A 19,226-nucleotide genomic window follows, 5' to 3' on the forward strand; every position below is an offset into this window, starting at 1 on the left:
AAGGGCCACAAACAGGACATGCATGTTTACCCGATGTTTTCAAACCTGTTAAAATATAAATAAAAGTTAGAATAATAAGGTCAATATGTATAATTAATATATATAGCCAATAGTATTAGAGTAGGGAGGTAATTAGAATTCTTACCAGAACAATTGTTGTATCCTGGAAAGTCATGCATTGTCCACATCAACACTGCTTTTAAGTCGAAGTGTCGAGAGGAGGGATGCCTACTAATGTCCACCACCGCAACACCTCTCCATAGTTTCTCCAACTCATCAATCAACGGTTCAAGATAAACATCCATATGCTTGACTTTATGTTTCCCTGGAATTAGAAGAGATAACATAAGATGTCCCTTCTTGATCGCCATTGATGGGTGGAAGGTTGTAATTCACCAACACAACTGGCCACACGCTGTATGCGGTGCTTTTGAAACCAAATGGATTCACTCCATCCATACCTAGGCCAAGTCTCAAGTTTCTGGGCTCTGTTTTAAAGCTGGGCCACTCATCTTCAGCAAGAGTGTCTGCGGGAATTCTCCACATGCCATCATCCGATCGATGTGAGGAATGCCATGACATGAGCTCTGCTATGGATTTGCACTTGTTGAACATGTGTTTGATGCGAGGAATTATAGGAAAGTGTCGCAAGACTTTACGAGGTACATCAAAACTCTTCATATCTGTTCTATACCTTGCTTCACCACAAGTGGGACAATGTCGAGCCTCCTTATGCGTCCCACGAAAGAGAATGCAATCATTGACGCATGCATGTATGCGATCATAATCCAATCCTCCAAGAGATGTCACATAACGCCTCGCTATGTCTCTTGAGGTGGGTAGTCTATTTTTCTTTGGAAGCATGTTTGATAATAGCCTGCATTCAATATCATCAATTATAATTAGTCTTAAATCTTAAACCTTAAACCACTAATTCAAATTTGTAAGTTAGAATGCTTACTTTAATAATGCGTCAAGACTTGCATTGCTCCATCCATAAACTATTTGTATATTGAGTAGTTCAAGTGAAGCAGGTAAAACAGAGAATGTGCACCCTTCAAACACCAGTGTCGATGAAGCCTTGTAAAGATGCTCTTGTTCCATATCATCGTCGTCCATACCTTTGGGATCATCCTTAAAAAGATTCCGCACCATATCATCAAGCACCTCCTCTTCCACAACTTCGTGGGGTGCAGGGCTATTGTCATCCCTTTCCCACTCATCTCTAACAATAGATCCCGAAGCTCCAGCATCATCTCGTCGACGCTTTGCGTGCTCTCGTCGCGCATAGGGCACCATGTTAGGGTGTGGTACTGCATCCTGCTTCAATTAGAGTTTATATATTACAACTCTATTAATTTAATTTGGATACCATGAGTCATTTGAATACCATCTAGTTGTACAGACAGCAACATGGTAGAGTATGGGCTACGCAGAAATGCGTGTTGCCCATGGAGCACCCCAGGTGCCTTCCCCAAATAAAGATTTTGAACTAACATATCAACACTGCTTTCGTTTTCACCTCTTCCAACAGAAACGAAACCTAAGTGCAAGGAGAGAGCAGAGAAGGAGCACACACGGGAGGAAACCGAGCAAGAAAGAAGACTCACTTTTTCAGAGGTGAGTCAGTTTGTCCTTTGCCTTGTCTCCTTCCTCAGATTTGTTTATGCTATTTTCTCTTTGCTTTTTGGGTTTGTCTCCGTCCTTTTGATTCTCTGCACACGATTGGGTGAATGATTCTGACAGGGGCGACAGTGGACCTTTTATAAGGACACTTTGTCGGAGGTCGGTCCCTTTGAATTTTTTTTTTTTTTGCGCAGGTCGCGTGTAGGAACGCATGTAAAAGCGCGTGTATCCTGTCTGCAGAGTATGTTCACGCGGATATACACGCGTTTTTGGACGGGTGTATACATGTGTTTTTTGATGGGTTTATACACGCGTTTGTGCACGGGTGTATACATGAGACTGCGTTTCCTGTTTCTATGGTTTGCAGGCAACACAACTGACTTGAATGATGAGTCAAGAGACAGCCCATGATGTACATGAGGATTATTTTTGCAAGTTCTTTATGGATATTCCAGGTTCTTCATCCGATCCATTTGCGTACAGCAATTGGCTGATGGAGATGCTGAATCATTTTGGGTGCCATCCTGGTCCAGTTGAGCTTACAGAGTATATGTATGCCCATCCCCCTCCTTGGCTGCCTGGTGTCTATACCCCTACCGCGAGTATCCAGGGCACTCCAGTGCCGTCTATGCCTACGAGTCCGACGAGACGGCATGCAGCTTCTCCTCTTCCACGTCCACCGAGGAGACATACCTCGTCCCAGACACACTCACGCACACCCTCACAGCCACCATCACGAGCCACCGTCACGTGCTCCCTCAGAGCCACCGTCATGTCAGGGCTCACAGCCACTGTCACGTAGACAATCCCCCAATCGTGACTCCACCCGGCAGTAGGAAGAGTGGGAGTGGAGGATGCGGCGGGTGCTTTGGTGGGGGAGGTGGGGGAGGTCGGGGAGGTAGTAGGGCACGCGGTGAGAGAGGAGATAGAGGGAGAAGAGTTAGAGGAGACAGTTCGGAAGAGGAGGAGATGAGAGAGGTGGAGAGAGTGGTCTACTATGATGTGACGGATAGGGGCGTGATAGTGATGGATGCGAGGGGGATGGAGGTAATGGAGTACATGCGTGGGGTAGTATCAAACTCATATAGAAATTGTTTTATTAAATTTAAAGATCAAAATAGCCGATTAGTTGGGGAGGTGATAGAGGCTGTACATAGTCGGTACCCCAATCCCCCACATGCTACATTCTCGGATGTATGGGGAAGGATGCGAATAAGGGGTCGTTCAAACCTGAACTTCTTTTTCTTTTGTGCACGCTCTTCCTCTTCTAGGTGGTCTCGAAACTTGCCCTCCATTCTTTTGCCACACGTCTTGACTGGACGTCTGGATATTGTGGCTGTGCTTGGCTTGCCCTCCTTGCATCCTCTTTGGGCTGCTGTCTCTTTTGCATTTCTTTCTCCCAAGCCGCCCTCACAAGAGCAAACTCTTTGTCAATGGTATCTTTCATGATGCCATAGGACAAGAGCTCGACCTCCCTGTTCTGTAAGATAACCTCTAGCTGTTCTACGGTGTCGGTCTCAATAACAATCTCGGGTGGTTGCCCTTGACCTTCCTCGGCTTCTTTTCGACGCCGCTCTTCTTCCGCTTCTCTACTAGGCTCTGCTTCTTCAGCTTCCTTCCCGCGCTGTGCTTCTTCGGCCTCCTTCGTGCGCTCTTCTTCTCTCATCTCCTTTGCCTCTTGCTCTGTTACTATAGATAGATTTGTCCTTTTTGCTGTAGCAGGTAGTGGGCCGAATTGATCGAAAAACCACTCGTTCTTCTGGCATGGCCTAGGTATGTACGTGTGCGAGAGATAGTGGGAGGGCAAGAGAGAGTAGAGCACAAAGAAGAAATTGAAATGGGTGGTTATAAATGAGAAATGACTTAAATATATCTATAAATATATATTTTTTAAACTTTTAGAAAATTTAAAAACACAAAAAGATTATAATCAGAGAGTTTAAGCCCATGAGGAACCACACCGACGCTTGCTTGCTACCCACTGCCGTAGTCTGTCCCTAGCATTTGATCTGTTGTATCCTTCAGTTCTTCTTGCATTAACAGTTTTCATTATTTGACGCCTAAGAGACAAATTACCGCGAGATTTCTGCCTTTTTTTGCTAACCAGAACACGATAGAACCAGTTGAACATTTCATGGAGCGCATTACTCTTGACTTTGCCACCACCATGGCGAGTGCCCTTAAAATACACGGCCTTTGCTTGGTAATGTGATTTCTCCATGCCTTGATTGCTCCAAAGTGCTAAAGAGCCATATCTATCGAGAAAGTATGGCCCATGTGCATACAATATATGCTGCATAGAAAATTACAAAAAGTCAACAAACAGTATGAAGAACATACTACAAGGACACAAGAAATATAACATTACCATGTAGTGAGTAATGTGTGTTTCTCCCCATGCCTCGACCATTTCTTCTATAAATCTACAAGTGGCTTGTTTAAGTGCCTCAATACCATGGTCATCCAGGTGAGGTCGCTCTAGAAGATCGACCATTTTATCACACACCTCCCATACACGTGCACGTTTTAGGCCAAGCCTGGCATCATTTCCTCGATATGTTGTAACATCACATATCTTCTTCCAAATTTCAAAGTTAGTGTGTCTATGAGAACCCAAGTGGTTTGATAGCAAGTGTCTTGCCTTTGATCCACCCATGCAAATTTTATTAGGGTTGTCTTGTGTAGGGTTTGATTTTCTGTCCTTTGTCAAGACCACTGCTCCAGCATGTAATCTAATAGAGGAAAGTACACACTCTAGTGCACGTATTGACTCTTCTCGTCGATCTTCGGGCTCCATGTTCCAGACATAGTTTATGTGGAGCATCAATAGCTTATCCAAAATCCTGAGTCTTGCATGTAATGTGCACACATGCACTTGACATAGTGGAATGTCCAAGATTGGGTTCCAAGCATTGTCCTCCTGGTCACGACTAGGTGGCTTGCTCTGGTCATAACTTAATATGCCATTATGCCATACCTTTGATCCTTTCCTCTATTCAGCATCAAACACGATTGCTTTTTTTGCACCACCCACCTGTTTTTGACTTTTGCCTTTGCTAGGTTGTTTCCCTTTTACTCTTGAGTCTACTGCTGTCTTGGAATGACAACACTAAACACATGAGAATATAGTATTCGCACTTGTTTTACAACCCAACATACACTTTAAGGTTTTTAGATCGCCACCCAAGTGCCATTCAACGTTAAAGCAACCTATCCTGGGAACATCAAGCTTTTGATCATTGACCTGACAAGAGACGACATGTTGAATGCCAGACCGTTCAAAATACCACCTCAAGGTATCATGGTTCTCTTTTGGGAGGACCCATGCTGCTTGCCACCAGATGTTCTTCTCTGATTGAATGCCGTAGTAGTCTTGCTTATGCCCTTGACCCCTATTATTGCTGTCTTGAGTTGCATCCACCAACTCTTGGGTCTCTAACGGCTTTCCTCTAAGTGCTCGGCTCATCAAGGTTAAACTAACACGCTCCAGTCTTTGACCTTTAACCACTTGACATTCATCCAGCTTCAAGACAAACACGGCATTTCCACCTATCTCTTCAAGTGTGAGGCCATAGTACTGAATCATTGCTTTTTGTAGCACTTCCATGTCAATGTAGACATTGTTATATGCATTGTATTCAAAGGGTTTGTTTGTTGGCATTGGCATAATATCCTCCACCCACTTGTACCCACCATTAGCACACTTCTTTGCCATCTGTAAGCTATAAAGTGTTGGAAGCACGGATTGCGTAACTCCCTTTGCTCGCAACCCTAAAGTGATTGACCTATACATTGCTCTGTAACCTTTCTGGCTAATACCTGCTGAGTCACATATATCAAGCATCTCTTTGGGTGTATCAATTTCTTTGATTTCCTTCAAGAAATGTTGACGAAGGGTCTCCCGCAACTTATCATTACCAGAACCTGTTATCATTTCCATGATATCCTTCTCCTGAAGGACATGCTGAAGAAGGGAGACATTAACATTGTCCTCAGCGTTGTTACATCCTAGTATAGCTGTTGCACATGCCCTACAATCGCAAGAGTCACCCATGAGAGATGCTTTATTCATTAATTGCTTCTCAAAGTTGCTATAATTCCTACAAAAAATTTTACCTGGTTGTTTGTTTACGCCTCTTGCATGCGCCTGCTGTCTTAGAAAGTAACCCAATAGCTTTACGTTTTCTTTGCCTTGCATGATATCCAATGGGAAGGTGAGTGAAATGGTGAACACGACGCCGAAGATTATGAGTGGAGTGTTGAAGACGAACATAATTACTGGTAAATTGATTTATTGTGCGCACACGATCCGCTAAATTGTTCTTTTGCACCTCAAGCTCCTATGAGAGCTCTTTAATCCTCTGCATCAAACTATTGATCTGCTTAGTCGATGCCGCTTGAAGCTGGTCGAAGGCAAATTGTGTTTGCCTCTTTTCAGCTGCCTCATCTAGCCACATGTGTAATCTCCTACAATAGCCAAGAAGCCCATTGAAACCATCACCAACAAACTTAAAAAAACTTGTAATGCTTTTGAATGGTGGAGGGGCACCAGATATTGGATCTGGTGTGTGTTAACCTATGACGGACATTGAGACGTATTATGTTTTACGTCATTAATTTAAATATCAAGAGTGCTCTTGCCTTATCTCCTTGGTTTCCTTCTCCTGCGTGTGTGAGAGAGAGAGAGAGAGTGAGTGAGAGAGCGATCGAGCACTGTGTAGCGGCACGGCGACGGAGAGGCGGTAGAGCGGTGACGGCGGCTCCTTCTTCACGGCTGCGACGCGGGAATCCTTCAAGGCGGCGGTTGAGCGGTGAGTGACACACCCTTTGGCATTCTGTTTGAGCTTCCTTCCCTGGTTGTATGCTTGCAGCCATTCGTGGCTCGCATACGGTGTCCGGCAAGTCCCCAGCTACAACCTGTGCGGCAAAAGCGCACATTTTTGGCGCCGCTGCCGGGGAGTTGCCCTGCACCAAGCTCCAGTTTGCAGCTCGGCTGTGCTGCGTGAAGTTTAATATACACTGTAGGAAAGCGACTGTGTGTTTGTTGTTGAGTTGTTTCCGTTTTTTGCAATCTGTTTCTGTAATTTGTCTTCTGCATTTCTGTTATTTTTCCGCTCCGCGTGTGGGCGTGTGATCTGTTATCTGGTTTTCTTCGTGTGAGGGGGGATTTCTGAATCCCCAGACCTGTGTTGTGTGCGAACTGCGCCGCGGCCAAGGCTGAACCTAAAGAAACCCTAGAAAACTTATCTCCAAAAAAAAACGAAAATAAAAAATTATAAAATTATAAAAAATATAAAATATAAAATTAAATTTTATTTTTAAAGAAAGAACCAAACGTGTGGAGAGGAAAGGTTTTTTAATTGGAGAAAAATTTTTTTGAAAAGAAAGAACCCCAATTGACCCACGACCCACGGCCCCAGCCTCGGTCTCGGTCTCGGTCTTTTGATATATATATATAGGAGAGTGAGCCTCCATAGCTTTCTTTCAAGTGAGAGCTTATGGGAAGTCGTGCCCTATATGTAGCCCACTCCCCAAGGAGTAAAGTGAGCATGTGGGATAGAGCCCTCACCCTTTCCTCCACAAGCAAATAGGCTTTCGCCCCTTTCCCCCAAGGGAAACGGACTGTTTTGAGGACTACAGGAGCTCTAGATAGGCGAACACGGTGCTGTAAAGCACACTAGGACCCTTTAAACGATACGCTCGTTTCGAGCTATCACACGCCCTAGTCCAAGGGGGTCAAAAACGAGTTAAAAACAATCTAAAAACAAGTAAAAACGGGGTGCGAAACACCTAAGAAACCACTTGTGTGAGTTTCAAGGGTAGTTACCAACGCACGTAGGGTACCCACGTCACATGCATCTACGTTCTGGTCGGGTGCTAGAGCCTGAACCACTAGAAAGTGTTTCAGTTTATGCAGGCTCACACCATCCCTCCACGTTGGCATCTTGGCCTTCTGCTGGAACCCAAGGGAGTGCAACCCAAGATCCACGAATAGTGGATAGTGACTCGTCCTCTGACTCAGAAGTCATGGAAGGGCACCCTACCAAGAATCCTGAGGAGACAAGCCAAAACATGCTAGTGTGGGCCCCACAACCCGGATCTAGCATGTTTAGTCGTCTAATAGAGACCTTTAGTAGAGCTACACGCTCTGAGCATGCGACAAGCGAAGTAAATGAGGAAGGAGGGGTAGTAGATTCGCCATTCACATCTTATGTAGACCCTACCCTCCTAAAGAGTGTCCATGTGGATATTCTACCCACTTCGTTTAATGAGGGCCCTACTGAGCTACCACGTTCCGATGCTCTTCCTAAAGTAGAGGTCCCTAGAAGCCAATCCATAAGAAGTGACATTGCGTCCACTTCAAGAGAACCGTTTGGCACACCAAGTCTAGATGGGATATTTCTCAATGAAAATTGGGAATATGATCTGCACACAGAGACTCTAACTGACCTATACACAGGTTACACATACCATGTAGGTTGGTTAGAAGTCCTACGATCTACATTTAGCGCCACTAATCTAGAAGAGCAACAGCAAATGATATGTGAGGTTATTCATAGAATTATCCAAATTGAGAGGCAAAATAGGGGAGTGGACCTAGTTTCCACTGGCCCTATGAGGTTTTTGGATACGGGCAAGGCCAAACAACCAACCCTATCACAATTGGAGACTCCCTCGGTGAGTCCCATAGACCCTTCGTATGTTGTTTCGTCTGGAGTCTCAATGCAGGTTGAGCCCACAAGTAGTAACTTTAGCTTTCTAACCTTGGCTCAACTTTCCGCAATGCCTACCCCAATGATGAGCATAGCTGAAAGTGCACCTGTTACCGCTGTAGTTAGTACGACACCGCTACCTAGTGGAACAGTACCTACAACAGTGCGTGCTAGTGCCTATCAACCATATGTACCTATCGCTACTCATGCTCATGTAGCTCCTATGCCTCTTAGTATGCCAATGGCGTATGCTCCATGACCACCTTATCATAACCATTATCCAAGGGGAGCTAGGCCTAGTCACATATCATATCCTACGTCATTTGCCAACATACTCAGACCAACGCCAACTCCTATCAGCCAGGCTATCCCAGAAGTGCCTCCACCAACTATGCCTGCTCACTTAGGTGATCTCGCAGCATTTGCTCAGACGATCGGACGATCCATTGCGGAAAACATGCGGGGCATGCCTGAGAGAGAACCTAGAAGCAAGGCAGTACAAGTGGCTAAGCTCACTCAAAACTTCAGTGGTAACGAGGATGTTAGGAAGCACATTGAAGTCTTTGAACACGTGTGTGATTCCTTGGAAGAGCACAATGAGTTGCATAAGTGTAAAGCCTTAGGCTTAACCTTGAGTGGGAAGGCCGGAGATTGGTATCGAACCTTAAGGGTTGAAGAGCGCACTCACTACCCCACTCTCAAGAGATTGTTCTTGAAAGAATACATACGCGAGGGTGTGCTTTGGGGGGTAGCATCTCAACTTCAAAAAGCTGAACGCGAGGAGGAGGAGTCAGTGAGAGACTTTATAAGTCGATTGAAGCATCTAAATTCTCGCTGCACTCCTGATGAACGCTTCAATAACAACCAACTCCTCGATAGATTCATCCGAGGATTGCGCCACGAGGACATTTACAATGGCCTAGTCATTAGAGGTCTTACAACGTGGGAAGCAGTCACTGCCAATGCAATCCAGTTAGAAGACAACTTGATGATTGCAGGTAAAAAGGTGTCTTCGGAGACAAAATCCGTTAGTTCGCAAGTATCTGGGCACGAGCCAATGACGGTAAAACCTATTGCCAAGGAGCCCACGATATCTGAAATGTCTGTGACCGACCTTACTAAGGCTCTCAAGGGTAATCGAGCTCCTCATAATAGCCATATAAACCCAAGGAGAGAGCAACAATGGTGTTCGGTGTGCTTAGGACCACATAGTACGAGTGAATGTCCCACATTCAGAGTCAAATTCAATGGGAATTGCAATGCATGTGGTAAGTATGGCCATCAATTTAAAGATTGCCTAGTACTTAAGCGAATGTTGGCAAATCAGGCACCACTAGCCTGGTCAAACACACCTCAAGTACCCGCGCTAATGCCTGCACAACCTATGGAGCAACCGTCACAGCACATAGTTCCAAGGAATCCGAATGTAGTCCAGTCTGTGCCGTTACCACCGCCAGTGCTAGGACCACAACCTCCACATCCCCCCTGTAAACCAGATGGGTTGTGAGTCACATAGTGCATGTGGGGATTATGAAGAGGAGATAGACCCCACTACTCCATACGGGATTGATACGTTTGAAATGATTCCCCAGTACTACATGGAGGATCATTTCGGGCAAGTTAAGCCTGTATATCAAGCGGCTGCTCTCGCCACAAGGGGGAAAAACCTTAATACCTTGGCGAGGAGACCACCTCTTCAATGCTACGAGTGTGGTGGACCGCATCGTGTAGCAGAGTGCCCTAATAGGCTACAGAAGATCTCTACTCAGATGCAACCAAATCAAGGGAGCACATCGGGAATGCCGGTACTTACATGTAATCATTGTGGCATAGATCATTTGATCGCTCAATGTCCACATAATCCTAATGCACCCAAGATTATGCCATTGAATTTGGTTGAGGTCACCAACCAAGCACGAGGAACCACACCTGTTGTACCCGCGAATGTAGTTACACGGTCAATGCTTCAAAATCAAAACTACATTCTTGAAGAGAGGGATACTGCATCAATCGCTCAGGCAAAGAAAAAGAAAACACGGCGAAAGAGATCGCTTAATGCCACGAGCTCCAAGCCCAGTTCAAAGACTAACATAGGGACAGGAGACGACCCCGTGTATATGAATGATCTTGAAGACGATTCTGATTCAATAGAAACCATGGGGACCAAAGCCACTACCTTAAGGGAGGAACCCACTCGGGAGCTCAACGAAGGAGAATCAAGTGAGTACATAAATAAGGGGAAACAGAAGGAAACTTCCTCGGCCCCACAACCAAGTCAGTTTATGCCCTCTCGACCACCCAAACTCACTGAGACTCCCCAAGACAAGCCACGTGGGCCAAAAACCCTCAAGAAAAAGATTGGTACTTACCCAAACCCAGTTGAGGAGATTGAACAAGTGCAACACTTAAGGGGTTTGGTGGAAGAAACACAAAGAGAACTGGAGCCAAACCCGAGAAAAATCAAAATTCCAGACACAGTGTTTCCTATGCAAGTTCAGCCTCACCGGACCCATAAACCGTTAGCTATACCTAGTATCATTCGGGAAGAAAGTGAGGATAGGACATCCGGAAGTGGGCAAACACCCTTCTTGCTGGAAAGAATGTTTAGTGAGGGAATGCCTGACCCCATTGAAGAGGAAGTGATTCCATCTTCACCAGTCCCTAGTCAAGGGGCGATGTCTCGAAAAGTACCGTTGAATGTGTCTAAGCTAATGGATTTCATGTCCTCTGAGATCAGAACCACGATCATATCCAAATTATACGGAGATCCTGAGCTATTCTTAGCTCTTCGGGCATTTCTCAATGGAGAACTAAAGGCGGGGCTACCACAATTTGCAAATATGGATAGACCCGACACACTTCAAGATGAAGGGGAGCATTGGGATCTACAACTCAGCCTAGATGAAAACTCGGTCGTTGAAATACCTGTTAACAAGTTGGGACAGTACTTTGAAGGGGACGAATCTAATGCAACCCTCCCCATTACTACCAAGGGGTTAACTCTAAAGGGAATCCTTGATGGTGGTGCTGGCGTGAGCATTGTGACTAAAAACTGTTGGGAATCTATAGGAAGGCCTCACCTCGAAGTCACAAACATAGTGGTTAAGATGGCAAACGGAACCATAGCTAAACCTATTGGAATGTTAAGGGACCTTAAGATCAAGGTCCTGGGATACAAGGTAAAACATACCTTCATTGTAATGGATTTCTCCAAGCATCCTATGTCATATCAAATGATCTTAGGACGTCCTTTCATGAGGGAAGCACAAATGGTACATGACTGGTCAAAAAACCATGTCTACCTACAATTCCAGGACTCTGTCATTCGAGTTGATCTTGAGAATGGTCGTGCACATCCTTTAGGAAGCAAGGTTATCATTGATAATCGATCGGATACCACTATTCACTCCGCCCCATTAAGGTATTGCTATACATGCAAAAAAGAGACTGATGATGGGAAAGATTCTCCTTATATGGATGTCCTACCGGGTATGACTGAGTCGGATAACGTGGATTGGGTACACCTAGCGGCAACCATAGACACATGGGGAAATAGAGGCACAAGTTGGGTAACACCTGTGAGGGGCAAGATATGCCACCGTTAGTGCCAATAAACATGATAGGTGTTATGCACTTGACTCCTGATGGCGAGAACGTGGCAAACTCCACCGACACTGAAAGTAGCGAAGACTCTGACCAATGCAACTCTGAGTATGAATCTCAAGAAGAAACTGACCCTGAGCCTGATGAGAAAAATGAATCAAATATCCACCCAAATGTGGAAGCAAGGTGCTCAAGGCCTAGGACAGTGGCCTCCTGCAGTTCATCCGAAAGTGAAGATCGACCAAGTGAGTCCGAATCGGATAGAAACAGAAATCAAAAACTTGGTAAGAAGAAAACGAGACATAAGCGCCAACGCTATCGAGCTAATGTACGAACTGCAATAAATAAGGAGAGATCCACGGCAGAATGGCTTAGTTATGTAGGAGCCATTGACGCTCATCGGAAGATAGCGGATAATTGGGGACAATACCTCCAAAGTGTCATGTGGTGTATTCCGCAACCTCATGACGTTGCCCAATTAGAAATCGAAGAGAAGCCAAAACTAAGTCATACTGCAAGAAGGCGGCAAAACCAAGAGTTGGCTCAACAACAAAAGGAGGCGGAATTAAAAGAAAAAAACCGGGCACAACAAGAACTAGTAGACTTACACACCCTGCACCCGAGATTTCAAATCATTCACCACAAGGGAACGTAAAGTAGTCTACACAAAAGCCCAACGAACGCCTACCAATGGGAGTAGCGGTGTCTACGATGGCCCTGTGGTAGTTAAGGAGATAGACTTAGCAGATCCGGGTGAGGAGTCTAAACCAGTTTTTATTGCTCAAGACCTCACCCAGGCGGAAGAAGCTGCACTTACGAAGCTTCTTAAGGAATTCAAGGACATATTTGCTTGGACATATCATGATATGAAGGGTGTTCCACCCTCGGTGGTGCAACACACGATTCCAATGATTAGCACTGCTAAACCAGTCCAGCAACGTCCCTACCCAATGAATCCTAAGTACGCAAAGATTGTACAAGAGGAAATTGAAAAGCTGGTAAAATGTGGATTCATATACCCAATTGAGCACTCAGAATGGGTTTCTCCGATAGTCATCGTGCCAAAGAAGAATGGGAAACTCAGAGTGTGCGTTGATCTCAAAAAGGTTAATGCAGCCACCAGAAGGGATCATTACCCCTTGCCATATTCTGAACATGTTCTTGAAAGAGTGGCAGGCAAGGAGGCATATAGCTTTTTAGATGGGTACTCGGGTTACAATCAGATCACAATTGCAGTCGAGGACCAAGCTAAAACAGCATTTATCACGGAGTTTAGAGTGTTTGCCTTTCGCGTCATGGCTTTTGGCTTGACCAATGCACCTGCAACATTCCAACGATTGATAAACACGGCCTTTAAGGAATATCTAAGGGACTTCTGTGAAGCTTTCTTAGATGATCTTTGTGTTCATTCCTCTTGGGACGAGCACTTGATGTGTTTACGAAAAATATTTGAAAGGTGTAGATTATATCGCATCTCCTTGAATCCTTTCAAATGCCAATTCTGGGTTAAACACGGAGTAATCTTAGGGCATATAGTGTCCAAAAATGGGATTTCCACGGACGAGAGTAAAATCAAGGTCATTCTGGAACTGCCGCCACCCACCAACTACAAGGGAGTCCAACGCTTTATGGGCCACGTTGGTTATTATCGAAGGTTTATTCTCTTCTTCGCTGAGATAGCTCGACCATTGTATAAGCTTCTCATCGCGTTTATCTGGACCGAAGAATGTGACCGTGCCTATGAGCTACTAAAGAAGGCCTTGGCGAGTGCTCCAATCTTGAGAATGCCTAACTGGGATTTACTCTTCCATGTGCATATTGATGCATCAAACTTTGCTATTGGGTGTGTGTTGACTCAACCTGGAGAACACAAGCTAGACTACCCCATTAGCTTTGCCAGTCGTCGCCAGTTGAACGATGCTGAGATGAACTACACCACTACGGAGCAAGAAGGGTTGGCAATGATATATGTAGTAAGGAAATTTCGTTATTACCTCCTTGCCACCAAGTTTGTTTTCTATGTAGATCATCAAGCATTGTTGTATCTGGTAAACAAACCATGCTCCACAGGAAGAATCACACGATGGCTATTGATTCTTCTTGAGTTTGATTTTACTGTTGTTGTGAGACCTGGCAAGAAACATGTTATGGCTGATCATTTGTCTCGCATACCTAATGGTGAGGCTCCTACGGGGGTTGATGATGACTTACCGGACACTTCCCTGTTCATGGTGGAGACAATGCCTGAATGGAGTGAGAAGATTGTTAACTTTTTGGTTAATGGCTTTCCACCCAAGGAGCTTCGTAAAGATCTAGCTCGAAAGCTAATCAAAGAATGCGAACCCTATTGCCTGATAGCAAGGACTCTTTATAAAAGAGGAAAGGATGACGTTCTTAGGCGTTGTGCCCGAGAGGATGAGTATCTATACATTTTGCAGGAGGCACATATGGGTGTAGCCGGTGGTCACTTCTCAGGAGACTTAACTGCGCGAAAGATCTTACAATCAGGATATTGGTGGCCCACTATGTTCCAAGACGTATCACTCTTTGTGAAGGGTTGCGATGAATGCCAACGATATAAGAAACCCCAGAGGAAAGATCAGATGCCCCTACATCCGATCAAAGTAAACCAACCATTTGAAAAGTGGGGTTTAGACTTTGTAGGTCCAATTAGTCCAGCGGCCCGAAACACACAATCTCGCTATATTATTGTGGCCACTGACTATATGACCAAATGGGCTGAAGCGAAAGCGACACGTAAGGCAGATGCAAGGACAACAGCCAAGTTCCTCTTTGAAAATATAATCACACGCTTCGGTTGTCCTTTTGAACTTGTGAGCGACAATGGGACGCATTTTATAAATGACGTGATTAAGGAGCTCACAACAAATTTCATGATATCCCATCATAAATCTACTCCTTACTATCCGCAAGCGAATGGCCAAGCCGAGAGTACCAACAAGACTTTAATCTCTATTTTGACAAAGACAGTGGAAGCTCATCGCACGGATTGGGATCTAAAGCTTACGACAGCTTTATGGGCCTATCGTACTACGTACAAAGTGACTATTAATTGCACACCATTCAAAATGGTATATGGCCAAGAAGCAGTCATGCCGTGGGAATTTGTCATTCCTAGTCTTCGTGTTGCTACTCAAGAGGGTTGGGATGGTAATCCCTTAGTAGAGCGTCTATATATCCTTGAGCGGCTAAACGAAGAAAGACAATTGGCTGTATACAATGCCCTTGTGGAGAAGGATAGAAGAAAAAAATGGTTTAATCGCCATCTAAAGGACAAGGACATCAAGGTTGGGGATAAAGTCCTGATGTATGGAGTGCGTAACGAAAAGAAGAAGCTCAAATATGCTGGTAAGGGACCATATAGAGTATGTGAAATTACCCTGCAAGGTTCCATCAGAGTGGAGACTCTCGACGGAGTTGAAACCATTGGATTCCTTAATGGGAGTAAATTCAAAAGATACTATGACCCCCTGAGCCAGGAGGAGTTACATGCAATCCATCAAAAGAAGGCAGCTAAAGAACAGGCTGAGCTTAAAAAGATACAAGCGAGAGTCGAAGCCAAAGAACGTCAACAGCGTGCTAGGAGACAACGAGAAGCCAACTTGGGGATTACACAAGCATTTTTCGAGGAGGCAGATGAGGATTCACTGGAATCTGACCCACCTCTAAGATACCCAATTGAGTTACAGAGTCCTTACGGGGAGGTGCTGTATAATGCATTATTGGATACAGGAGCTCAACACAATTTGCTATCATATGGCGTGTGGTGTCAACTAGGAAAACCACCTTTATCCAAGAGTTCTATCCAAGTTCAAGGAATCAACAAGAAGAAAACCCCTGTCTCAGGAATTCTGCACACTCCGGTTGCTTATGACAAGGGAACCATAATTCAAAGCTTTTTGGTTATGCCTGCTGGTACCATGGAAGGGATTGTAATCTTAGGACGCAAATGGATGATGGCCACCAAGTGCAATATCGATTGGGCAACCAGACAAGTCACAACGCAAGAACCAACACTAGGTCTGACCGCTCAAAATCCCGCACCTAAGTCATCCACTCAAATATTAGATAATGAAAAATCACAAAGTCCAGTGGCAAAACCGTCTTCGATTGTTGGCCACCCCTCTAATGCTTCAACGCCAAGAGTGGAAACAGGCAAGGTGGTCCCTAAAGCTTCGCTTACTATGCCAAAGAGTACATACAAATGGATCCCCAAAGCTTCGTTAACAGCTACTTCCCCTGCTCAATCTCGTTCAGCCACCAAGAAGCCTCGTAAAAGGAAAGCAGCTACCCACCCGAGAAAGGGCAATGTAACATCGCGATGGATCCCTAAAAAATTATTAGTAGCCCAAGGGTACTACGAGGGGAATGACCAGATTTGGGTCCCTAAACATAAGCTGAATCCCTCTACATCACCTGTAAAACCTTGCAAACCAATTGTTGCCACCCCAACGATAATTCAAGATCGTGGTAAGGGAAAGGTAACAGAGTGCTCCACACCACTTCTTCCAGAGTTAGTTTGGATTCCCAAACGATATCGATCATTACCACCTAGCTCAGGAAGGGGGGAGCCACATGAAGCTTCTAGCTCCTCATGCCAGGCACACACTCATATAGAAGTTTCTACATGCTCTACACCTACTCTTGTCAACACCCAACAAAAAACCGATGAGTCTACGTCTCCCCTTGTAATAGTATCGTCGGAAACCATTTCCTCCATTCGTCAATGGGAACGTACACTTCCATCTCTGCAATTGGATGTGGCCACAAGGGTCATAAAAAGCTATCTGCCCACATCACAACCTATGACCCGCTGGACAAATTGGTTCCAAGAGGCTACAACATCATTGCAAATAATATGATCCACCCAAGGAAAGGGGGAGCATGTACTCACGCTCGACATTCTAATGCTTCCTCCTTAGCCTTCTCCCCTGAACATGTAATTGCCAAATTCAAGGGGATGTATATATATAGCTTCATACACAGAAGAGAAAAGAAAAGAAAAGCAAAAAATAGTAAAAAGAGCAAGAGCACGTTAAAAATAGAAATATCCGTATATACAATCAAGAACTAGATTGACCTGTCATAAACCTACTGATGCTATATCTGTGTTTGCAGATATGGCAGATGCACGATCATCATACACTTCATCCACTCCTACCTTTGATGAGAGGTATCATCTGTACCTTTCTCAGATATTTCACATGTGCTATCCTGTAATTGAAACTGAATGGGATCATATAGATGTACTAGCCAGAGAGGAAAATGTTGAGGAATTAGAATGGCTAATTCGCCTATTGACCATGACTGACCCCTACTCCGTAGAGGAAATATTCCCGATAGCCCAATGCTTTCCTTTTCCACAAGATGACTATCCTCGCATAGTTACATTTTTGATGAGTTTATGTGGATGGGAAAATGAAAAGGAAATATCTGACAATGATGAATGGACGGATGAAACTCATGGCACTACTGAGGTTGACTTTATTTGTTTGGATGATGCGGATAGAGGCTTAGCCTTAGGGCTAGAGCCAGGACTCTACAACATCCTCTTACCGTATCCTCAGTAGTAGTGTGGTGACTGGTAGGTAGGTTAGTGTTTTCAAGTTTTTTCTAGTTTAGATTCCTTAAAACAAGTCTTGAAATTTTCACACTAATGTGCCTCTCGAGGTATAGTGCTTGTTAGTTGATTGTACAGGTTGAAAAGTTTGAGGTGGGTTCGCTTTCAAGTCCTGAGACTGCCGCAACGTTCATCAAAATATATCTATATCAAATCGCAAGCTGTCTCGTCAAATCAAGGAGATCTCCAATTACAAGTGTAATTCTTCCATACCCACTCTCTTTCGTTTTTACTGTTCAATCAATTGCATAAACTATAATGCATGACCACATGGAAATTGTCAATGTACTACTTAGTTTTTGAAGTTGCTTGCATGCTAGTGTAAATCATTAATGAGCTTAACTTTATTGGAAATATTCCTAGGCAGCATGACGTCTTTGGTTAACCTTGGAATACGATTGTCTTAGGTCTAGGGTCAAACCATCTTAATGTTTGACACCTGGCCATGTGTGTGTTGACCTCTAGGACATAGCTATTACCCCTTTGTCGAAAGGATGCAAGACAAATTATAGTTCAGGAGCAAAGATCAAAAGAAATAGATTTTTTTTAAAAAAAAGCCTACAATAAATGGCAATACAAGTCTATGATGTGCTTTAATGTTGGCCTATCGCCTTATTGATACTTAGTAGGCGAGGAGTATTCTACTCCAGACCGATGCCTTGGTTGGTAAGGGGGTAGCCTTGCCTAAAGTGAGCTAATAGATTCCTGGATAATGCCCTGTGTTAAACATGGTACCAGGATCGATGTTAGTTTTGCCTTAGGAAGGTCGCCATTGTGTGTAAAAATTGTCACGTGCATTTAAAAAAAATAATAAAGGCAAAAAGCTCCTGTAACTGATGTTTCTTGTGTCCCTAGGCTTGTGGTATTAACTTGTTCTTAGAGTAGACACAGTGTGGTCATCTGTTTATTTATTAAGCTTGGTTATTTTCCTTGACTTAGGCCAGTTATAAACCTTGATTAACCTTTGACACCTTGCTTACTCTTGAATTCCTTTCAATAATTTTAAACTCCTATTAATTTGCTACACTAGCTCACTCATGTGACCCTTAAACTAAGTTCTCATAGCAACATCCATTGTGGTCTCACATGCTTGAATTTATACACTTTATATCTTTTGAATTCCAGCATACCTTCACTCTACTTCCCTGTTTTGCAGACGGTCTACCACAACAACCCTCTCGAGCTTACCATACCATAGCTTCCGAGGGGACGGAATCTACATCAGGAAGGGGGGCATGTTAACCTATGACGGACATTGAGACGTATTATGTTTTACATCATTAATTTAAATATTCTGAGTCATAGGCCGGGCTTGTCGGCACCATATGTTAAGGATGAAGGGATTGGGTGATCGCCGATGAGAGGCGCACCTTGCATATCAGTAGGATAAGGGTTAGGATCGGCCGGCCATGTATGGGCGCCCAAGTGTGAACGGCCAAGTCACCTATAAGAGTCAAATGTAACCCTAAAATCCTCATTCTCATGTGTTGTGAATACAAGAGTGCTCTTGCCTTATCTCCTTGGTTTCCTTCTCCTGCGTGTGTGAGAGAGAGAGTGAGCGCGTGAGAGAGCGATCGAGCACTGTGTAGCGGCACGGCGGCGGAGAGGCGGTAGAGTGGCGACGGCGGCTCCTTCTTCACGGC

This window comes from Cibotium barometz, chromosome 47 (genome assembly GCF_041138505.1).
Source record: "Cibotium barometz isolate CiBa-2024 chromosome 47, ASM4113850v1, whole genome shotgun sequence".
NCBI classification, from domain to species: domain Eukaryota; kingdom Viridiplantae; phylum Streptophyta; class Polypodiopsida; order Cyatheales; family Cibotiaceae; genus Cibotium; species Cibotium barometz.